The 21775-nt window shown below is 46.5% G+C and overlaps 1 long non-coding RNA gene across 1 annotated transcript; it reads left to right on the plus strand.

Moving 5' to 3' along the window:
• Positions 1-20252: 20252 nt before the first annotated feature.
• On the plus strand, positions 20253-21761 carry LOC125527123. Its single transcript, XR_007291975.1, has 3 exons — positions 20253-20388; positions 20473-20554; positions 21014-21761. It is a non-coding gene; the product is annotated as an uncharacterized LOC125527123 (long non-coding RNA).
• Positions 21762-21775: the final 14 nt, after the last annotated feature.

A 21775-nucleotide genomic window follows, 5' to 3' on the forward strand; every position in this document is an offset into this window, starting at 1 on the left:
GTGCACGGTTCGTCCTCCAGGAAGGTGGTCATCTGGGCCTACGTGCCTGAACGGGCCGGCCCGATTAGCAAAGGGCACAGCCCATTTACTAATCGGGACTTGGTGGGCCGTGCCATGCCGGTTAGACGTGTCGAATATTGCATGATCCAGGAAGCCGTACTGCTCAGATGCTCAGGTCAAAATACTATCTACTAGATCAAGACTTTTTGGGATGCGTCACTTGGCTCTAATCCATCACTACTGCTTGTAACGAGAATTGGATTCCAACAGTGGAAGGTTCAATATTGTTGAGTGGATTTATCGAAGCATCGTTAGAAACGTCAAACAAACAAAGTTGCGTGATTTCTTCCCGCCAATGGATGTTGAGGAAATTGTACAGACTCCGCTAAGTACACACCAACTAGATGACTTCTCGGCTTAGCAACCAAAGGCCATCGGGTATTCATAGTGAGATCATCACATCATCTTCTATTAATAAGTATATATAAAGTAAGAGGGAAGACTAGTTGGAAGGGAGACCTGCGAATTCTGACGATTGGCGGAGGGGAAAACCGTCTACTGCGCTATAGCAAGTGCAAATCCGAGCAAAAGGTTGTGTTGTTCTGTGGAGATTGGCACGCTATTCCTTTCTTTCGTGGATCTATAAAACACATAAATATTGCATCGTTAAACATGTGCTCCATCTGCGGCGATGAAGATACATAACACCACTCGTTAGGGCATCTCTAGCCGCGCCCTCAGGAAGGCCTCCCCAGACGATTTTTCGCGCCGGCGCCGAAAAACGGCCCAGTCACGCCCCCAGGAGCCCGATTCTCGCCGGCCTGGGCCGAAAACAGCGCCGGTGGACCCAGGCCGAACCCGGCGCGCTGGGGGGTGCCCAGGGACGCCGATGCGAGCTGTTTTGGCGCGAAAAAGCCGCGGGCCAGCCGCGTCAGCGACACGGCGCCTCATCTTCCCCCAACGGCCTCGGTTCCCGCGGGGAATCAATGCCAAGGCTGCCGCCGGTCAGCCTTGCCATTGATTCCTCACGGGCGGCGTGTCACGGGACGGCGCGCCGACACCTCCCCTCCCTCGCACGCGTACACACGGGCGCGGCGCGGCTATATAGCCGGTGGCCTTCACTCGCCTGTGCCCACACCAGCCCCGCCCCTCGCCGCCGTCCAGCCCCTCCCTCTCCCTACCTCTCCCGAGCGCCGCCGCCCAGCCCCTCCCTCTATCTCTCTACCTCTCCCGAGCCCGTCGCCATGGCAGAACGCTTCCTCGGAGACGAGGCGGCGGCCAACGGCTTCGGCCGCCGTTCGCTCCGCGAACAGGAGTCCTGGCTCCTGTTCCAGGCGAACATCCCGGCGCCGCCGGACATGTGCGCCGGGCCGACGGGGTGGAGACTCAGCGCCGGGGGAGTGCCCATTCCCCCGTTGCCCGACGCCGTGGCGAAGCCGAAGTACTTCGCCGAGGAAGTCGAGGTCGTGCGCGCCTCCCTCACCGACGCCCAACTCTCCCTCTCCCAGTACGCCGCCGACAACCACGCGGCTTGGGCGGCGTATTTCGAGCGCCGCCAGCAGCAGCGCTTGGCGTCCACCAACGGCGCGCCGGTGGTCGGCGGCCGGCAGAACAGCGAGGGGCGCCACCTGTGGTGGGGCGTCCCCGGCCGCACACTCGAGGGCGTGCTGACGTACCTCGAGGGCGGCAACGACCCGCCGTTGGCGTACCCGGCGAGGGTGGCCGCCCCGGCGCAGCACCGACGCGCCGGGCCATGGGCGCCAAGGAGGTTCGGGTCCTCCTCTTCTTCCTCCTCCCGATCTTCATCGCACTCCTCCGGCACTCCGGCCCTGCTCGGCGTCAAGGCCGAGCCCGCGGCGGAGACGCCGCTCGGCCGGCGCACTCGCAGCGCCGGCATCATCATCAACGAGGGCGGCCGGCGCGCCTACTCGTCGGCTCCTCCTCCGCGCTTCGTCAAGCCAAAGACGGAGCCGGGGCTCGCGCCGGTGAAGACGGAGCCGGGGCTCGCGCCGGTGAAGAAGGAGCCGGCCGCACCGGTGACGACGGAGCTCGACGACGACGACGCGGCCCTGGGATGGGCGCGCAGGGACTCCATAGCGATGGAGAAGGAGCGCCTGGAGAAGGCGAAGGAGCGCCAGTGCGCCGCCCTGCTTCGCTTCGCGAAGCGTCGATGCGGCCGCGACGAAGGCGGAGTCGTCGTCATCTACGACAGCGACGACGACGACAACGATGCGCCGCCACCAGTCCGCGATGGCGACGCCGGGCAGGGGTCCAGTAGGGGCGCCCGCGTCAAGGAGGAGAAGGCCGACAATGACGATAGCGGCGACGGCGACGACTTCAGCCAGTTTTTCCTTTAGATTAGTTTATGTATATGTGCTATGTAATGAAAATCCGCAAACTTCACCGAAATGTGCCGAAATTTATCGTGCTTGGCCGAAATTTATCGTGTTTAAGCCGAACTTCGCCGAACTTTTTTTATTTTAAAACGTGTCTGGGGGCGGCCCTGGAGCCGGCGGCTGGGGACCAACTCGCCCTCAGGCCCAATTTTTACGCCGGCTCATCCCCAGACGGTGATTTTAGGCGCCCCTGAGGGGCCAACGGCTGGAGATGCCTTTAGAGTGCACCATTGTGAGGTGTGTATGGACTCTTCTCAACGAGGAAACGAGAGGTATGCTGGATTTTCAAAGGGGGCGATGCGCTAGAAGTTAGTTCTTTAACTTGATTGAAAACCTTCACCCTGTACATGTTGCAAGAATATCCGTGACCATGGGCAGTTTGCGTGCTAGGAGTAAGGCCATGCATGAAAAATATATTTAAGTCCCCGTTTGTCGCACACAATTTCATTGACCAACTATTCTCATATCTATCAATGACTAAACCGGAGATGGGAGTGGCTACTCCTCGTGTATCTGTGGCAGCTAAATGGAATCCGCCTCCAGTGGTTTCGTGAAGATAAATGTGGACACTGGACTGAGCAGAGACATAGATTGGGAATCTGTCACTTTTGTGGCTCATGATGCAGCTGGACATTACCTTGGGGGCTCGACCATCTCTTTCGCCGAGCAGTTTGAAGCTGAGACAATGGAAGCAACTTTGGCTTGAATCTGAGATGGAGGAATCAAGACTTGGTCGAAGAAGCTTAGTGATTAAAGGTTTTGCCATGAACCAAGGAGTACGAATAAATTGTTTTTCTTAGGCAAAGTTCGAATAAATAGATGCATACTCTATCTAGAAGCCCGCTACCCCTACAACCAGCACACCATTTGTGTGGTTTGGAAATCCGCCTATGGGTGTGGGCTTTCTTGCCCTTATTTCTGATAATTGATAAAGGGGCAAATGATTACTAAAAAATTACATTGACGATCAATGAGGGGGTGTGAATCAAAGAGACGCCGATGGCTTGAGAGCATAATAGGTTTAATAATGTCGTAAAAAACAGATTTTTTTGCGGGAATAAAAAAAAGAAATGGAAAAATAATATATTGGAAAGATGAAAGATTGTTTACTTATGTACGTATAAATGTTCATGCATATCAATAAAATGTTCATTGTCTATCTGATTTTTTTCGTGTATAAATAATTATATATTTATATTTTTTTGCATTTGTTATAGAAACATCTTTGAAAAAAGGTCTTTTAAGAAAGTTCTGATATAAGAAAATGTTTTGATATAAAAAGATATATATGTAAGAAAATTTTCTTACATCTCCCTCCATCCCTAATTATACACTAAAAGATGCCGTATGTGGACAAATCTAAGACACCTAATTTATGACGGAGGTAATATGAATAACATCTTTGAGAAAAGATCTAGTATATAAAGCTATATTTGTATTAAAAAATCAATTATTAATAAAAATATAGACTATTAAGAAGTTCTTACACATGTGAATATATGTTCATGTAATGTGGGAAAAAAATCAAGTCAAGAAAGAAGCTCAAAACTTATAAGTTCTAACTACGGGCAAACTGTATGGCAGGTTTTGTCTCCGAGGAGCGTGGTGAAGGCTTATTTATACTCAGTTCTAACATTAACCTTCTCCCACTGTATCCCCTAATTATTGTGTAGGCCAATGTGTTGTATCAAGCCGCTGAGGATAACAATATTTTCAGACGACCAAAGAGGTGCGTGAAGCAATTTGAAGCTAGGTGGTTAAAGGAAGAGACTGTTACTAAAATTGTTAAGGCTTCTTGGAAAAGAGCAAAGTTAGCAGGTATTAGCCCTTCACTAGCTGATCGAAAGAGAGCCGTGCATGCCGATTGGCACACTTGGGATCGTGTAACTCTCAAGGGCCCAAAGCGAAGAATTAATAAATTAAAAAAGAGCTAGAGAGACTGAGGCGTGGTCCCTTGAACACAGAATCACGGTGCCGACAGAAGGAGATTATTGTGGTAATTGAGAACCTATTGGACCAAGAGGAAATTTTCTGGCTACAAAGGGGTCGTGCAAACTGGTTGATGCACGGGGATCGTAATACATCGTTCTTCCACACCGCAGCTACGGCTAGGAAAAGGAAAAATAATATAAAGAAACTTTTAGATGATTCTGGGGTTTGGAGAGAAGGTAAGGAGCTGAAGAATCACATTACTGATTATTTTTCAAAACTCTTCACATCAGAAATCCAGCATCCAAATCAAGAGGTTTTGTCCCTAGTTCGTAGGAGAGTGACGACTGAAATGAACAATGCTCTTCTTGCCCCTTATACTGCTGAAGATGTTCGCAAGGCGCTATTCGAGATTGGGGACTTAAAAGCTCCAGGGCAGATGGACTCCATGCTATCTTCTATAAAAGATTTTGGCCTATGCTAGGGGACGATCTAGTTGAGGAGGTCCTACAAGCCATCAATACGTGTACTATACCAGCTGGTTGGAACGATACTGCGATTGTGATTATTCCAAAGGTTAACACACCGGAAAAAGTAACCCAATTTAGGCCGATCAGTTTATGCAATGTGGTATATAAAATAATTACAAAGATGGTGGCCCTTCGCTTGAAGGTTCTCCTGCCAGATATTATAAGCCCGACTCAGAGTGCTTTTGTGTTTGGCAGACTAATAACGGATAATATATTGATAGCTTATGAGTGTTTTCGCACAATCAAAAATAAAAGAGAAGGTAGAGAGGGCTTGTGTGCTATTAAACTGGATATGCACAAAGCTTATGACATAGTTGAGTGGCCTTTTTTGAAGGAGATTATGCTGAGACTGGGCTTCCGTCAAGATTGGGTGAAATTAATTATGCAATGCATCTCAATGGTCGAATACAAAGTAAGGATTAACGCGGAGGATAGCGAGAGTTTTAAACCTACAAGGGGTTTGAGGCACGGTGACCCATTGTCACCATACCTTTTCTCGTTGTGCACAAAGGGATTGAATGCTCTACTTACACGGGCAGAGGAAATTGGAACTATTTTAGGAGTAAAAGTTTGTAGAGATGCCCCGCCCATCACAAACTTTCTCTTTGCGGATGATTCTTTGATTCTCGTGAAAGCCAACCAACACAATGCGGAAGCTCTGAAAACAGCGTTAGATTTATACTGTCAGGCATCGGGACAATTGGTAAGCATTAAAAAATCCAGCATTTTCTTTAGCCCAAACACGAAGGTGGAGATTAGGGAACAATTGTGTATAACGCTGAATATAATGACAAAGGCCCTCGGTGATAAATATTTGCGCTTGCCAGCAAATGTGGGTGTAGATAAAACAGACTGTTTCCAATTTCTGATTGAACGGATTGTCAAGAAAATTAGTGGCTGGAAGGAAAAATTATTGTCTGCCGGGGGAAAGGAGATCCTGCTCAAGGTTGTGATCCAAGCCATACCCACCTATGCAATGTCGGTCTTTAAAATTCCTAAAAAAATTGTAAAGGAATCATTGACACGATAGCACATTTCTGGTGGGGAGACGAGGAGAACCATAGGAGGATGCAGTGGATGGCCTGGTGGAAAATGTGCGTACCTAAAAACCAAAGGGGGGTGGGATTTCGTGATATTCACTGTTTCAATCTGGCACTGCTCGCCAAACAGGCATGGCACCTTCTGGATAATCCAGATTCTTTGTGTGCCACAATTCTAAGGGCTAAATACTATCCTGATGGCGATTTGTTAAATTCTAAACAAAAGAAAGGCTCTTCTTTCACCTGGCAAAGTATTATGGTTGGCATAAATTCTCTGAAACGTGGCTATATTTGGCGTGTGAGGAATGGACAAAATATAAATATTTGGGAAGATGCCTGGATCCCAAATTATGATACTAGAAAAGTTGTGACACCTAGGGGGGACAACTGTTAACTAAGGTGGGTGATTTGATTGATCCTGTTTCAATTCTTGGGACGAAGATCTGATTACACAAACAATGTGGCACATTGATGTTCAACGGGTTCTCTCAGTTCCAATCTCGCAACATGATATGCCAGATTTCATTGCTTGGAGTTATACGAAAAATGGTATGTTCTCGGTTCGGTCTGCTTATTTTGTGGAGTGGAACCACCAGTATGGAAGTAGACTAAGACATTCTAACGGGACGGGGCGAAGCACAGTTAATCCTATTTGGAGTAAGATATGGAAGTTACCGTGTCCGGCAAAAGTCAAAAAATTTATATGGCGTACATTACATGGAACACTTCCATGTCGGGTTACGCTCGCAAATAGACATATGAAGGTCACGCCCATTTGCCCTACTTGCTCTGAGGGTTCTGAAGATACAAAGCATATGCTTTTCCTTTGCAGTAGAGCAAAGGAGGTTTGGACAAGGCTGGGGATGGATGATATCATTGATAAAGCTTGCAAGGTTGACCCTGCTGGAGAGGCGGTGCTGGAATACCTACTACTTCTGCCAGACCAAGATTTGAGGATAATGGGTCATCACAATGTGCGTGAAATGATTGCTGTTTCAGCATGGTATCTATGGTGGGAAAGACGGAAGTTAGTGCACAAGGAGACAACTCAGAATGCACTTCAGATTTCAATGGGGATTCTAGCCCTTACGTCAAACTTCGTAAATGCATCATCCCCCAAGGCTACTATGAAAAAGGGGGGTTGGTCATGTCCTACTAGAGGTTTTGTGAAACTTAACGTTGAAGCTTCTTTTTCAAGGAAATATGCCCTAGAGGCAATAATAAAGTTATTATTTATTTCCTTATATCATGATAAATGTTTATTATTCATGCTAGAATTGTATTAACCAGAAACATAATACATGTGTGAATACATAGACAAAAACAGAGAGTCACTAGTATGCCTCTACTTGACTAGCTCGTTAATCAAACATGGTTATGTTTCCTAACCATAGACATGAGTTGTCATTTGATTAACGGGATCACATCATTAGGAGAATGATGTGATTGACTTGACCCATTCCGTTAGCTTAGCACTTGATCATTTAGTTTGTTGTTATTGCTTTCTTCATAACTTATACATGTTCCTATGACTATGAGATTATGCAACTCCCGTTTACCGGAGGAACACTTTGTGTGCTACCAAACGTCACAACGTAACTGGGTGATTATAAAGGTGCTCTACAGGTGTCTCCGAAGGTACTTGTTGGGTTGGCGTATTTCGAGATTAGGATTTGTCACTCCGATTGTTGGAGAGGTATCTCTGGGCCCTCTCGGTAATGCACATCACTCAAGCCTTGCAAGCATTGCAACTAATAAGTTAGTTGCAGGATGATGTATTACGGAACGAGTAAAGAGACTTGCCGGTAACGATATTGAACTAGGTATTGAGATACCGACGATCGAATCTCGGGCAAGTAACATACCGATGACAAAGGGAACAACGTATGTTGTTATGCGGTCTGACCGATAAAGATCTTCGTAGAATATGTAGGAGCCAATATGAGCATCCAGGTTCCGCTATTGGTTATTGACCGGAGACGTGTCTCGGTCATGTCTACATAGTTCTCGAACCCGTAGGGTCCGCACGCTTAAAGTTCGGTGACGATCGTAATTAGGGTTTTTGTGTTTTGATGTACCGAAGGTTGTTTGGAGTCCCGGATGTGATCACGGACATGACGAGGAGTCTCGAAATGGTCGAGACATAAATATTGATATATTGGAAGCCTATATTTGGATATCGGAAACGTTCCGGGTGAAATCGGGATTTTACCGGAGTACCGGGGGGTTATTGGGCCTACATGGGCCATAAGGGAGAAGAGGAGGGCAGGCCGCGCGCCCCCTCCCCCTAGTCCGAATAGGACAAGGAAGGGGGGGCGGCGCCCCCCTTTCCTCTTTCTCCCTTCCTCCTTCCTTTTCCAACAAGGCAAGAGGGGGGAGTCCTACTCCCGGTTGGAGTAGGACTCCTCCAGGTGCACCCATAGGGCCAGCCGCACCTCCCCCTCTCCCTCCTTTATATATTGAGGCAAGGGGTACCCCATGACACACAAGTTGATCCTCGTGATCATTCCTTAGCCGTGTGCGGTGCCCCCTTCCACCATATTCCACCTCAGTCATATTGTAGCGGTGCTTAGGCGAAGCCCTGCGTCAGTAGAACATCATCACCGTCATCACGCCGTCGTGCTGACGAAACTCTCCCTCAATGTTTTGCTGGATCGGAACTCGAGGGACGTCACCGAGTTGAACGTGTGCAGAACTCGGAGGTGCCGTACGTTCGGTACTTGGATCGGTCAGATCGGGAAGACGTACGACTACTTCCTCTAGGTTGTGTCAACCCTTCCGTTGCCGGTCTACGAGGGTACATAGACAACACTCTCCCCTCTCATTGCTATGCATCACCATGATCTTGCATGTGCGTAGGAATTTTTTTGAAATTACTACGTTCCCCAACAGTGGTATCAGAGCCTAGGTTTTATGCGTTGATGTTGTGCACGAGTAGAACACAAGTGAGTTGTGGGCGATATAAGTCATACTGCTTACCAGCATGTCATACTTTGGTTCGGCGGTATTGTTGGATGAAGCGGCCCGGACCGACATTACGCGTACGCTTACGCGAGACTGGTTCTACCGACGTGCTTTGCACACAGGTGGCTGGCGGGTGTCAGTTTCTCCAACTTTAGTTGAACCAAGTGTGGCTACGCCCGGTCCTTGTGAAGGTTAAAACAGCACCAACTTGACAAATTATCGTTGTGGTTTTGATGCGTAGGTAAGAACGGTTCTTGCTAAGCCCGTAGCAGCCACGTAAAACTTGCAACAACAAAGTAGAGGACGTCTAACTTATTTTTGCAGGGCATGTTGTGATGTGATATGGTCAAGACATGATGCTAAATTTTATTGTATGAGATGATCATGTTTTGTAACCGAGTTATCGGCAACTGGCAGGAGCCATATGGTTGTCGCTTTATTGCATGCAATGCAATTGCGCTGTAATGCTTTACTTTATCACTAAGCGGTAGCGATAGTCATGGAAGCATAAGATTGGCGAGACGACAACGATGCTACGATGGTGATCAAGCTGTCGCGCCGGTGACGATGGTGATCATGAAGGTGCTTCGGAGATGGAGATCACAAGCACAAGATGATGATGGCCATATCATATCACTTATATTGATTGCATGTGATGTTTATCTTTTATGCATCTTATCTTGCTTTGATTGACGGTAGCATTATAAGATGACCCCCCACTAAATTATCAAAGTATAAGTGTTCTCCCTGAGTATGCACCGTTGCGAAAGTTCTTCGTGCTGAGACACCACGTGATGATCGGGTGTGATAGGCTCTACGTTCAAATACAACGGGTGCAAAACAGTTGCACACGCAAAATACTTAGGTTTAACTTGACGAGCCTAGCATATAACAGATATGGCCTCGGAACACGGAGACCGAAAGGTCGAGCGTGAATCATATAGTAGATATGATCAACATATTGATGTTCACCATTGATACTACTCCATCTCACGTGATGATCGGACATGGTTTAGTTGATTTGGATCACGTGATCACTTAGAGGATTAGAGGGATATCTTTCTAAGTGGAAGTTCTTAAGTAATATGATTAATTGAACTTAAATTTATCATGAACTTAGTACCTGATAGTATCTTGCTTGTCTATGTTTGATTGTAGATAGATGGCTCGTGCTGTTGTTCCGTTGAATTTTAATGTGTTCCTTGAGAAATCAAAGTTGAAAGATGATGATAGCAATTACACGGACTGGGTCCGTAACTTGAGGATTATCCTCATTGCTGCACAAAAGAATTACGTCCTGGAAGCACCGCCAAGTGCCAAGCCTGTTGCAGGAGCGACACCAGATGTTATGAACGTCTGGCAGAGCAAAGCTGATGACTACTCGATAGTTCAGTGTGCCATGCTTTACGGCTTAGAACCGGGTCTTCAACGACGTTTTGAACGTCATGGAGCATATGAGATGTTCCAGGAGTTGAAGTTAATATTTCAAGCAAATGCCCGGATTGAGAGATATGAAGTCTCCAATAAGTTCTATAGCTGCAAGATGGAGGAGAATAATTCTGTCGGTGAACATATACTCAAAATGTCTGGGTATCATAATCACTTGACTCAACTGGGGGTTAATCTTCCTATTGATAGTGTCATTGACAGAGTTCTTCAATCACTGCCACCAAGCTACAAAAGCTTCGTGATGAACTATAATATGCAAGGGATGAATAAAACTATTCCTGAGCTCTTCGCGATGCTAAAAGCCGCGGAGGTAGAAATCAAGAAGGAGCATCAAGTGTTGATGGTCAATAAGACCACCAGTTTCAAGAAAAGGGGCAAAGGGAAGAAGAAAGGGAACTTCAAGAAGAACAACAAACAAGTTGCTGCTCAGGAGAAGAAACCCAAGTCTGGACCTAAGCCTGAGACTGAGTGCTTCTACTGCAAGCAGACTGGTCACTGGAAGCGGAACTGCCCCAAGTATTTGGCGGATAAGAAGGATGGCAAAGTGAACTAAGGTATATGTGATATACATGTTATTGATGTGTACCTTACTAATGCTCGCAGTAGCACCTGGGTATTTGGTACTGGTTCTGTTGCTAACATTTGCAACTCGAAACAGGGGCTACGGATTAAGCGAAGATTGGCTAAGGACGAGGTGACGATGAGCGTGGGAAATGGTTCCAAAGTCGATGTGATCGCGGTCGGCACGCTACCTCTACATCTACCTTCGGGATTATTATTAGACCTAAATAATTGTTATTTGGTGCCAGCGTTGAGCATGAACATTATATCTGGATCTTGTTTGATGTGAGACGGTTATTTATTTAAATCAGAGAATAATGGTTGTTCTATTTATATGAGTAATATCTTTTATGGTCATGCACCCTTGAAGAGTGGTCTATTTTTGATGAATCTCGATAGTAGTGATACACATATTCATAATGTTGAAATCAAAAGATGCAGAGTTGATAATGATAGTGCAACTTATTTGTGGCACTGTCGTTTAGGCCATATCGGTGTAAAGCGCATGAAGAAACTCCATACTGATGGACTTTTGGAACTACTTGATTATGAATCACTTGGTACTTGCGAACCGTGCCTCATGGGTAAGATGACTAAAACGCCATTCTCCAGTACTATGGAGAGAGCAACGGATTTGTTGGAAATCATACATACATATGTATGTGGTCCAATGAATGTTGAGGCTCGTGGCAGATATCGTTATTTTCTCGCCTTCACAGATGATTTAAACAGATGTGGGTATATCTACTTAATGAAACATAAGTCTGAAACATTTGAAAAGTTCAAAGAATTTTAGAGTGAAGTTGAAAATCATCGTAACAAGAAAATAAAGTTTCTACGATCTGATCATGGAGGAGAATATTTGAGTTACGAGTTTGGTCTACATTTGAAACAATGCGTAATAGTTGCGCAACTCACGCCACCCGAAACACCACAGCGTAATGGTGTGTCCGAATGTCGTAATCGTACTTTATTAGATATGGTGCGATCTATGATGTCTCTTACTGATTTACCATTATCGTTTTGGGGTTATGCTTTAGAGACGGCTGCATTCACGTTAAATAGGACACCATCGAAATCCGTTGAGACGACGCCTTATGAACTGTGGTTTGGCAAGAAACCAAAGTTGTCGTTTCTGAAAGTTTGGGGTTGTGATGCTTATGTGAAAAAGCTTCAACCTAATAAGCTCGAACCCAAATCGAAGAAATGTGTCTTCATAGGATACCCAAAGGAGACTGTTGGGTACACCTTCTATCACAGATCCGAAGGCAAAAATTTTGTTGCTAAATTCGGAGTTTCTCTAGAGAAGGAGTTTCTCTCGAAAGAAGTGAGTGGGAGAAAAGTAGAACTTGATGAGGTAACTGTACCTGCTCCCTTATTGGAAAGTAGTACATCATAGAAACCGGTTTCTGTGACACCTACACCAATTAGTGATGAAGCTAATGATAATGATCATGAAACTTCAGATCAAGTTACTACCGAACCTCGTAGATCAACCAGAGTAAGATCCGCACCAGAGTGGTACGGTAATCCTGTTCTGGAAGTCATGCTACTAGATCATGATGAACCTACGAACTATGAAGAAGCGATGGTGAGCCCAGATTCCGCAAAATGGCTAGAAGCCATGAAATCTGAGATGGGATCCATGTATAAGAACAAAGTGTGGACTTTGGTTGACTTGCCTGTTGATCGGCAAGCAATTGAGAATAAATGGATCTTCAAGAAGAAAACTGACGCTGACGGTAATGTTACTGTCTACAAAGCTCGACTTGTTGCAAAAGGTTTTCGACAAAGTTCAAGGGATTGACTACGATGAGACCTTCTCACCCGTAGCGATGCTTAAGTCTGTCCGAATCATGTTAGCAATTGCCGCATTTTATGATTATGAAATTTGGCAAATGGATGTCAAAAGTGCATTCCTGAATGGATTTCTGGAAGAAGAGTTGTATATGATGCAACCAGAAGGCTTTGTCGATCCAAAGGGAGCTAACAAAGTGTGCAAGCTCCAGCGATCCATTTATGGACTGGTGCAAGCCTCTCGGAGTTGGAATAAACGCTTTGATAGTGTGATCAAAGCATTTGGTTTTGTACAGACTTTTGGACAAGCCTGTATTTACAAGAAAGTGAGTGGGAGCTCTGTAGCATTTCTGATATTATATGTGGATGACATATTATTGATTGGAAATGATATAGAATTTCTGGATAGCATAAAGGGATACTTGAATAAGAGTTTTTCAATGAAAGACCTCGGTGAAGCTGCTTACATATTGGGCATTAAGATCTATAGAGATAGATCAAGACGCTTAATTGGACTTTCACAAAGCACATACCTTGACAAGGTTTTGAAGAAGTTCAAAATGGATCAAGCAAAGAAAGGGTTCTTGCCTGTGTTACAAGGTGTGAAGTTGAGTAAGACTCAATGTCCGACCACCACAGAAGATATAGAGAAAATGAAAGATGTTCCCTATGCTTCAGCCATAGGCTCTATCATGTATGCAATGCTGTGTACCAGACCTGATGTGTGCCTTGCTATAAGTCTAGCGGGGAGGTACCAAAGTAATCCAGGAGTGGATCACTGGACAGCGGTCAAGAACATCCTGAAATACCTGAAAAGGACTAGGGATATGTTTCTCGTATATGGAGGTGACAAAGAGCTCGTCAATGGTTACGTTGATGCAAGCTTTGACACTGATCCGGACGATTCTAAATTGCAAACCGGATACGTGTTTTTACTGAATGGTGGAGCTGTCAGTTGGTGCAGTTCTAAACAAAGCGTCGTGGCGGGATCTACATGTGAAGCAGAGTACATAGCTGCTTCGGAAGCAGCAAATGAAGTAGTCTGGATGAAGGAGTTCATATCCGATCTAGGTGTCATACCTAGTGCATCAGGTCCAATGAAAATCTTTTGTGACAATACTGGTGCAATTGCCTTGGCGAAGGAATCCAGATTTCACAAGAGAACCAAACATATCAAGAGACACTTCAATTCGATTCGGGATTTAGTCCAAGTGGGAGACATAGAAATTTGCAAGATACATACGGATCTGAATTTTGCAGACCCGCTGACTAAGCCTCTTCCACGAGAAAAACATGATCAACACCAAGGCTCCATGGGTGTTAGAATCATTACTGTGTAATCTAGATTATTGACTCTATTGCAAGTGGGAGACTGCAGAAAATATGCCCTAGAGGCAATAATAAAGTTATTATTTATTTCCTTATATCATGATAAATGTTTATTATTCATGCTAGAATTGTATTAACCGGAAACATAATACATGTGTGAATACATGGACAAAAACAGAGAGTCACTAGTATGCCTCTACTTGACTAGCTCGTTAATCAAACATGGTTATGTTTCCTAACCATAGACATGAGTTGTCATTTGATTAACAGGATCACATCATTAGGAGAATGATGTGATTGACTTGACCCATTCCGTTAGCTTAGCACTTGATCGTTTAGTTTGTTGCTATTGCTTTCTTCATAACTTATACATGTTCCTATGACTATGAGATTATGCAACTCCCGTTTACCGGAGGAACACTTTGTGTGCTACCAAACGTCACAACGTAACTGGGTGATTATAAAGGTGCTCTACAGGTGTCTCTGAAGGTACTTGTTGGGTTGGCGTATTTCGAGATTAGGATTTGTCACTCCGATTATCGGAGAGGTATCTCTAGGCCCTCTCGGTAATGCACATCACTTAAGCCTTGCAAGCATTGCAACTAATAAGTTAGTTGCAGGATGATGTATTACGGAACGAGTAAAGAGACTTGCCGGTAACGAGATTGAACTAGGTATTGAGATACCGACGATCGAATCTCGGGCAAGTAACATACCGATGACAAAGGGAACAACGTATGTTGTTATGCGGTCTGACCGATAAAGATCTTTGTAGAATATGTAGGAGCCAATATGAGCATCCAGGTTCCGCTATTGGTTATTGACCAGAGACGTGTCTCAATCATGTCTACATAGTTCTCGAACCCGTAGGGTCCGCACGCTTAAAGTTCGGTGACGATCGTAATTAGGGTTTTTGTGTTTTGATGTACCGAAGGTTGTTTGGAGTCCCGGATGTGATCACGGACATGACGAGGAGTCTCGAAATGGTCGAGACATAAAGATTGATATATTGGAAGCCTATATTTCGATATCGGAAACGTTTCGGGTGAAATCGGGATTTTATCGGAGTACCGGGGGGTTACCAGAACCCCCCCCCCCCCGGGGGGGTTATTGGGCCTACATGGGCCATAAGGGAGAAGAGGAGGGCCGGCCAGGGCAGGCCGCGCACCCCCTCCCCCCTAATCCGAATAGGACAAGGAAGGGGGGGGCCTTTCCTCTTTCTCCCTTCCTCCTTCCTTTTCCAACAAGGCAAGAGGGGGGGGTCCTACTCCCGGTTGGAGTAGGACTCCTCCAGGCGCACCCATAGGGCCGGCCACACCTCCCCCTCTCCCTCCTTTATATACTGAGGCAAGGGGCACCCCATGACACACAAGTTGATCCTCGTGATCATTCCTTAGCCGTGTGCGGTGCCCCCTTCCACCATATTCCACCTCGCTCATATCGTAGCGGTGCTTAGGCGAAGCCCTGCGTCGGTAGAACATCATCACCGTCATCATGCCGTCGTGCTGACGAAACTCTCCCTCAACATTTTGCTGGATCGGAACTCGAGGGACGTCACTGAGTTGAACGTGTGCAGAACTCGGAGGTGTCGTACGTTCGGTACTTGGATCAGTCGGATCGGGAAGACGTACGACTACTTCCTCTACGTTGTGTCAACACTTCCGTTGTCGGTCTACGAGGGTACGTAGACAACACTCGCCCGTCTCGTTGCTATGCATCACCATGATCTTGCATGTGCGTAGGAAATTTTTTGAAATTACTACGTTCCCCAACACTTTTGACCATGACCTACTTAGGGGCACGATGGGGGTGGTTTTGAGAGATGAAAAGGGTAGGTTTATCGCTGGAGGAAACGGGAAGATTGACTATTGCGAAGATGTGTTGATGGCGGAAGCCTCAACTCTTAAATTTGGTATAACATTGGCGCAAAGGGCGGGATGTAATCGCCTTATTATTAATTTGGACAACCTGGAGGTGATTGATACCATGAAGAACGGAGGACAGCCGGCGGGTGTGGCGGCGGCAATTTTCGACAATTGTTTTCATTATGCTTGTGACTTCGTTGCTACTAGATTCGAACACTGCAACAGAGAAGCAAATAAAGTAGCTCATAAGCTTGCGACTTTAGCTAGATTTTCGTTGATTTCTGATTGGTTTGAGGAACCTGTAAATGAAATTGTAATGACCCTCACAAACGATGTACTTGCTATCTCTAATGAATAAAGTTTTCGTTTATCTCAAAAAAGCCAGGTCTATGTGCTAGAGTAGACGGTATGTGTGAGAAAACCTATCTTTCAGCCTTATTTCATGGCGGTTTGGATTCTTGGTGGCTAGTACAATTTATAGCAGAGAATGGTTATATGCTCTCTGCTTATCGAAAAAGGCTTTCACCCCGCTTTATATATAAAGCAAACTGCCAGAGCACAACCACGAAACAAGGTTCAACCCATGCACGCACACGCAGGCACAGAGGCACACACACAAGGTAGCAGACGACACAAGTACGGGGTACTGCTGAGGGCACAACTCAACAAGCCCTACACAACACACACGCCCAGACCCAGCACCGGGTGGGGCAGCCACAACAGGCTAATCAGGCTCTGGCGGAGGCGGTGGAAGCGGCGGAGACAGACGACGCGCCATCGAGCGAAGGTCGGCGATGAAGGTGTTGACGGCGTCCTGGTCGGAAGGGCGGCTAAGCGGCCGCCAGAGCTGCAGGTAACCACACAGTTTAAAGACAACGTCAGTTGCACGTCGAAGGGGAACGCGCTGAATCACAAGCTTATTGCGGACCGTACAAAGAGTCCACGCGAGCGCGCCTACGGTGAGCCACCTAATGTGGTGGACCGAAGGGGGGGTGGCCTCAATCTCCGCGAGGAGGTCGGTGGGGTTAGTGTGGCACCAATGGACGCCCACGGCCTCACGAAAGCAACTCCATAGGAATTGGTGAAGGAAATATGCCCTAGAGGCAATAATAAAGTTATTATTTATTTCCTTATATCATGATAAATGTTTATTATTCATGCTAGAATTGTATTAACCGGAAACATAATACATGTGTGAATACATAGACAAACAGTATGTCACTAGTATGCCTCTACTTGACTAGCTCGTTGAATCAAATATGGTTAAGTTTCCTAGCCATAGACATGAGTTGTCATTTGATTAACGGGATCACATCATTAAAGAATGATGTGATTGACTTGACTTATTCCGTTAGCATAGCACGTGATCGTTTAGTTTGTTGCTATTGCTTTCTTCATGACTTATACATGTTCCTATGACTATGAGATTATGCAACTCCTGTTTACCGGAGGAACACTTTGTGTGCTACCAAATGTCACAACGTAACTGGGTGATTATAAAGGTGCTCTACAGGTGTCTCCGAAGGTACTTGGTGGGTTGGCGTATTTCGAGATTAGGATTTGTCACTCCGATTGTCGGAGAGGTATCTCTGGGCCCACTCGGTAATGCACATCACTATAAGCCTTGCAAGCATTGCAACTAATGAGTTAGTTGCGGGATGATGTGTTACGGAACGAGTAAAGAGACTTGCCGGTAACGAGATTGAACTAGGTATTGAGATACCGACGATCGAATCTCGGGCAAGTAACATACCGATGACAAAGGGAACAACGTATGTTGTTATGCGGTTTGACCGATAAAGATCTTCGTAGAATATGTAGGAGCCAATATGAGCATCCAGGTTCCGCTATTGGTTATTGACCGGAGACGTGTCTCGGTCATGTCTACATAGTTCTCGAACCCGTAGGGTCCGCACGCTTAAGGTTCAATGACGGTTTTATTATGAGTTTATGTGTTTTGATGTACCGAAGGAGTTCGGAGTCCCGGATGAGATCGGGGACATGACGAGGAGTCCCGAAATGGTCGAGACATAAAGATCGATATATTGGACGACTATATTCGGACATCGGAAAGGTTCCGAGTGATTCGGGTATTTTCGGGAGTACCGGGGAGTTACGGGAATTCGTATTGGGTCTTAATGGGCCATACGGGAAAGGAGAGAAAGGCCTCAAAGGGTGGCCGCACCCCTCTCCATGGGCTGGTCCAAATTGGACTAGGGAGGGGGGCGCCCCCTTCCTTCCTTCTCCTTTTCCCTTCCCTTTCCTTCCCTCCTACTCCTACTACATGGAAGGGCTCCTAGTTCTACTAGGAAAAGGGGAGTCCTACTCGTAGGACTCCCCTAGGGCGCGCCATAGAGAGGGCCGACCCTCCCCCTCCTCCACTCCTTTATATACGGGGGCAGGGGGCACCCCAAACACACAACAATTGATCCCTTGGATCTCTTAGCCGTGTGCGGTGCCCCCCCTCCACCATAATCCACCTCGGTTATATCGTAGCGGTGCTTAGGCGAAGCCCTGCGTCGGTAGAACACCATCATCGTCACCACGCCGTCGTGCTGACGAAACTCTCCCTCAACACTTGGCTGGATCGGACTATGAAGGACGTCATCGAGTTGAACGTGTGCAGAACTCGGAGGTGTCGTGCGTTCGGTACTTGATCGGTCGGATCGTGAAGACGTACGACTACATCAACCGCGTTGTGCTAACGCTTCCGCTTTTGGTCTACGAGGGTACGTGGACAACACTCTCCCCTCTCGTTGCTATGCATCACCATGATCTTGCGTGTGCATGGGAATTTTTTTGAAATTACTACGTTCCCCAACAATTGGGCCGTGACACAGACAAAGAATATGTGGTTCGCATCCTCTATTGTACAGCAGAGGGGACACATTCCGTCCCCAGGGCCATTACGTTTGAGCACCTCCACCCCAGAAGGTATCCGACCCCTAATCCATTGCAATAGGAATATCCTTATCTTGAGCGGCAGCTTGATGGCCCAGACAACAGTGAAAGCCGCCGGGGCCGTCGACGGGGCGATGGCCTGGTACAAGGACCGAGTGGAGAAACGGCTCGAGGGCTCAAGGTGCCACGACATGCGATGCGAGACCCTGTCTACGTCGGGGGTGTGGAGGGAGATGCACTCGAGCATCTCATCCCAGGCAACAACATCTGGGGGACCAAAGGGGCGCCAGAACGCGAGGCGCCCAAGGTCCGAGAGAGCGACCTCGACCGAGATCCTAGGCTCCACCGCGGTGGAGAATAAATCCGGGAATCGAGCGGCAAAAGGGGCGTCACCCGCCCAACGATCGAACCAGAACAATGTAGCAGAGCCGGAGCCGATCGAGATGGACGAACCGATGCGAAGGACCGGAAGCAGCTGGATGATGGATTGCCAGAACTGGGACCCTTCGGAGCGCTGGCAAAAGGCTAGCGGCTGGCCCCGAAGGTACTTGTTTATAATGATGTCAAGCCAAAGCCCGCCCTCACCGTTGGCAATCCTCCAGAGCCATCTGGTCAGCAAGGCGATGTTCATGCGTTTGGACGACATGATGCCCAGACCATCCTGATCACATGGCTTGCAGATGTCGGGTCAGCTGACCATATGGTATTTCTTCTTGTCACCCTTGCACTAAGGTTAGTCTGGTTGTCTGTTTTGTTATTAGGAATCGCAGCAATGCACCTGTCAGCTTCGCAATGCAAACGTTGCGATCGATCGGTAGGCTGATCACGGGACCTGAAGTTGGATGTTTGGATTGCGACTAAAATTGGCATGGTCATGATTTTGGATGGTCAGCAAGGAATTGGTTTGCCCATACCCTTTCCCTCGGCGGTTTATTCTTCTTGCAAAAACCAAAACACGGAACAATTAACGTCAGCTTATCAAAGTGTGTTCTTACAGTTCAGAAGAAGAAGAAGAAAAACTATATTACATGCACATCACTATGTGAAGAGCCGGATATTCATTCAATTTGGCTCTGGCCAAAACCTCAAAATGAAATGGAAACATGCCAAAAACGTAAATTGCATAAAAGGCGTGGGGCATGGACAAGACTTACCTGGCGTGCTGCTGCTGGAGTGGGAATCTCATACTGTACTGCACACGCACGCACGCACGCAGCGCCAAAGGAATCCAAAGGGGTTCAGAGTCATGTCCATCATATCCTGGTGAGAAGAGACTGAAGCAGATTCTGCAGTTTTGGGTGTCACTTTCTTCAGCACATGGTCACGGGATCAGACTGTACAAGAATGCATCAGTTACAAGGGGTGTTAGATGAACAGGCACCGGCAGCTGCCGCTCCACTAGGCACAGACCTCTGTCCGGCCTGCGCCGCTCTGCTAGATCGCCACCTTCCAGTACGCACCTGCGGTCACTGCCTTGAGTGGGCTCTGGGAAGGATGGATATGCATCGGCAGCAGCGAGAAATCAGTTCAGAGTTTTACTGATGGTCAGGAAACTTGTGTTCAAGGAGCAATCCAACGGCAGACTGTGCTGCAGAGAAGACGGCCAGGTGGGGCACGCAGGTGCAAGGTGATCTTCTTCATTTCCTATCCTTCTTTCACGATCCACGGCCGCGTTCCTTTCATGGACTCATCTTGTTCTTCTGTATTTCAGTCGGACAATCTCTTCTAGCTTTCAGGGCAATGCAGCTTCATGCAGAGGAGAAATGGGAACAATTGAAGCTAGTCAGTTGAAGGTAGTGTCTCAACAACACATAACTCAAGTTTCCTCTAAATGGTTGATGCAACTCACAAATATACATTGCTATGCTAGCCAAATATTTCACCTGATCACAGTTTTGGGTTGCTCTGAAGCAAGACAATGATATGCACTGACTTTGACTTAGAAAGAAAGAAACATGATTGCCTTAGCTCATGTAGGTAATAACACGGGTCTAATTTGAACATTTATAACATCGTTCAGCACTAATTCAAGCTGTTGCCAACTTCTGCGGGCCCTGACTTGGTTTGCTAACAAAATAATAGATCAAGGCAGCTCTTGTTTTTTCCCAAACAGACACCAAGTCTCTTATGCTATGTGATCACAATTTTTTCTGCAAGTACTGAATTTGACTCGTGCTATTCGTAAGAGCTGTGGAATTTTTCTCCAGCCTAAAAGATCTGTTGTGTCATGTTTTTCTCACGTGTGTGTGCAGGAAAATAATGCCCATCAGGGCCAAAACAATTAAAGCCAGTCAAAAGAATCAGTAGAAATCTTGAAGGGGGAAGAGTGTATGACCCGAACTCAGAAGCAGAAAGAGCAGCAAGATAAATAAAATCAAGCATCGGTACAGAACTAATCTGATGAGCAAGAGAAAAAAGGAAGAGCGAGACCATCAGCGCAAGAGGCCACTAAGTGTAACAGATACAGACCTGATGGGAAAAGGCAAAGGAAGAGATGCCCTACCTGCCATCAGCTATACAGATCAACAAATACCTTTTTGGAACTTGCGTACAAATCATCAACCATTGCAACTCAAGGAACCATGCATGTGCAGGTGCCGAATTTGCAAGGTGTTACGAGGAAATTCAAATCATCAACCATTGCAACTCAAGGAACCATCAGCTGTACACAGTGCAGTAACTGTGAAGCAAATTACCAAACAAAGACAAGAAAATGAATTAGCAAGAACAGCAAGGATGAAGAGGAAACTTGTGTTGAAGGAGCAATTCAACACAAATACTGGTAGTAAGATATGGAATTTTGAGGAGGCAGCTATAAGAAAACAACAAACACTGGGCTGGAGATTGCAAAAATTATGCACTTGCCAACGTTGCCACACGTTCGGGGCAAAATCAAATTATCAACCAGCACAAGTCATGGAATCATCAGCTGTAAACAGTGCAATAATGGCTGACCAGATGATGAAACTAAGACGCCAGGACGACTTAACAAGAACGGCACGAATGAAGAGGAA

The sequence above is a fragment of the Triticum urartu genome, unplaced genomic scaffold (assembly GCF_003073215.2).
Source record: "Triticum urartu cultivar G1812 unplaced genomic scaffold, Tu2.1 TuUngrouped_contig_2936, whole genome shotgun sequence".
Lineage (NCBI taxonomy): Eukaryota > Viridiplantae > Streptophyta > Magnoliopsida > Poales > Poaceae > Triticum > Triticum urartu.